The sequence below is a fragment of the Thamnophis sirtalis genome, unplaced genomic scaffold (assembly GCF_051295495.1).
Source record: "Thamnophis sirtalis isolate CommonGarterSnake01/CBP01778 unplaced genomic scaffold, rThaSir2_p1.2 scaffold_6, whole genome shotgun sequence".
Taxonomy (NCBI): Eukaryota; Metazoa; Chordata; class Lepidosauria; order Squamata; family Natricidae; genus Thamnophis; species Thamnophis sirtalis.
The window spans coordinates 89028522-89031789 of record NW_028261386.1 but is presented as its reverse complement, the minus strand read 5'-3'; positions in this window follow the sequence as shown (position 1 = coordinate 89031789).

The following is a 3268-nucleotide window of genomic DNA, read 5'->3' as shown; positions in this document are numbered from 1 at the left end:
ACAAAGCTGCAGCCCCCACCATCTATGCCCCCTAGTGGAGATGTACTAACAAAAGAATTTTTTCTGGAAATGTTCAAAGAATCCAGAGAACAGAACTTAGAAATGTTTAAAGAATTCAGAGAACAGAATCTAGAAATGCTCAAAGAATTCAAAGATGAAATAAGGAATGAGATGGAAGTTCTATATGACAAATTCGATACCAGGGTCACTAAAACGAATGATAATATGATGGGAATTGTAAATGTGATAACAGAATATATTTCTGGAATGGAAGATAATTTAGAAACTCTCAATGAAGCTAAAACTAACCTGATATCCAAAAATGAAGTGGTGGAACAAAAAATTGACAATGCTGAAAAACAAATTATTATGATACAGTATAAGCAGATGGAGCTTGCATTAAGAGTGAGGGGGCTGCGTGAAGAAAAGCAGGAGAACTTAAAGCAAATGTTTTCTGAAGCTTTTGACCGTCTGGTGGGAAAACCGGGATCCAATTTTGATTGGCAGATTGACAGGATTTTTCGTGTTAACTCATGGGCGGCAAAACAAAGGCAACTTCCCCGAGACGTAGTAATATACTTTGTTACAAGAGAATCTAGAAATATGATACTACAAGAGTCTTACAATACTAAGCTTCAAATTGGTGGACAGGACCTGATTGTTTTGAAAGAAATACCACCTCAGATGCTAAGAGCCAGAAGAGATTATGCTTTTCTGGTGGAAGAGCTCAGAAAGCGTCAGATACAGTACAGATGGGATGCCCCATTCGGTATTATAGTCATAATGGACAAACAAAGATATCGTCTCAGCTCTGTATGGAAAGCTCGTGATTTCTATCATAAGATTCTGAAGATGGGATACCCTGAACCTTCGGGATATGGTGAAAAACCACGAGACGAACAAGATAAACAGCAAACCACACAACCATCAGATAAAATGTATCATCTCCCTCTTCCGGAAGGGCAAGGAGTCAAGGAAAAAAGATCCAACCGTAAGACCACCAGACAAACGGATAAACAAGCTACTATGCAACAATCTCAACAATCGTTGGCCACTGATCAAGGAGCTACTGCAACAAGCTCAGAAGCTGTGGGAGGAGCTAAACCAAAGGTGAGACAGGCCTTGCGGGAGGCTCTAAAAAAGCTTCAGGCAACCAAAAATGACAACTAAGATTTTGACATGGAATGTTAACGGACTGAACTCTCCACAGAAAAGAAAGAAAATATTTCATTATCTCAAACAGTTTAAGAATGACATAATTTGCTTGCAAGAAACTCATATCAAATCAACTGATCAAAAATATTTGTTTAACCCCAAACTGGGCCAACATTTTGCGACCTCAGCCATGGAAAAGAAAAATGGCATAGTAGTATATTTAAGAAAAGATATTAAAGCTGAGCTAATTGAAGCAGATCCCTTTGGAAGATATATTGCATTAGATTTAATCTTAGAAGGGAAAAAGACGTTACTTTTGGGAATTTATGCTCCTAATCAACAACAAGATGGATTTTATAGAAATCTCCACGCTAAATTAGTACAGTGGGACTTTGAGTCTTGTATATTATTGGGTGACTGGAATGGCGTGATCGACACCAAAAGAGATAAGAAGACAGCTCGCCCGAACACCAAATTTCGAGCTAAGTTACCCAAAGCCTTTTTTGACATGCTGGACGACTTTGAATTGCGAGACGCTTGGCGCGAGAGGCATGCAGAAGAACATGACTTTACCTTTTTTTCCAATAGACATCAATCTCTTTCAAGGATTGACTTTATACTAATTACAAATGATTTACTTTGTAGGGTGAAGAAGACAAAGATTATGGCGAGAGTTCTTTCAGACCATAATCCAGTCTGGATGGAATTGGGAAGGGTAGCCCAGCCAAGAAGGTCCTGGAGGTTGAATGAAAACTTATTTAGATATGAAAAGTATGTTAATGATTGTAAAAAATTGCTATCGGAATATTTTGTTCTCAATATGAACAAGGGTACATCTTTGGAATATGTATGGGATGCAAGCAAAGCGTATATGAGAGGAGTATTAATGAATATAAACAAAATACATAGACACAAACAAGGGCAAAAACGAAAAGAATTGGAAGAGGAAATTAAAGGGAAAGAGTCAGAGTTAACATTGAATCCAGGAGATACAAAGATTAGGGAAACAATTGCTATATTAAAATCTCAGTTTGATATGCTGATCTCTGACCAGGTAGCTACTAGTTTATTATATGCTAAACATAATACTTTCTGCAATGCAAATAAACCCGGTAGGTGGTTGGCTTATCAGATTAGAAAAAAAAGGAAAGCTCGAAATGTATCCAAATTGTGTTACAGAGGGAAGGAAGTGTTTCAACAGGAAGAGATTCAAAAGGTATTTCGGGAATTTTTTACAGAGTTGTATAAAGGGGATAAAATTAAGGACGGAGATATAGACAAATTCCTAGATAAAGAGAAAATCCCCCTAGTTAGAGAAGAACATAGGCATAAGCTGAATCAACCTATAACCTCTGGGGAAATTTTGCAGGCAATTAAACAATTAAAGTTAGGGAAAGCACCAGGCACAGATGGTTTAACAGCTGTTTATTATAAAAATCTACAGTTAGAAATGGTAGAACCCCTCAGAGAACTATTCAATAAAATTCAATCGGGAGGGAAAGTGCCTCCTTCGTGGAAGACTGCGTTCATATCGTTGATACCCAAAGAAGATCAAGACCTTACCCAACCAAAAAATTACAGACCTATTTCATTACTCAATGTAGATTATAAAAATTTTACTAAAATATTAGCAAATAGGCTAATGGGGGTAATTCAACAACTGATACATACCGATCAAACTGGTTTTATACAGGGCAGACAGATGAAGGACAACGTTAGATTAATTATCAACGCTTTAGAATACCTGGGAAAGAACAATCAAATCCCGGCCGCATTCATATTTTTGGATGCGGAGAAAGCCTTTGATCGAGTTAATTGGCAATTCCTGCTGAAGACATTGCAAAAAATGCAGATAGGAGATGGCTTTTTACGGTCAATTGGTGCAATATATCAGCAGCAAACAGCCCAGATCATTGTCAATGGAAATCTGACAGACTCCTTTCAAATTTAAAAAGGTACAAGACAGGGCTGTCCTCTGTCCCCATTATTGTTTATTATAACTTTGGAAATATTGTTGAATAAGATACGGGGCCTGGGCGGTCTAAAAGGGATTAAAATTAGACAGCAAGAATATAGAGTCCGTGCATTTGCGGATGATCTGGTTATAATATTG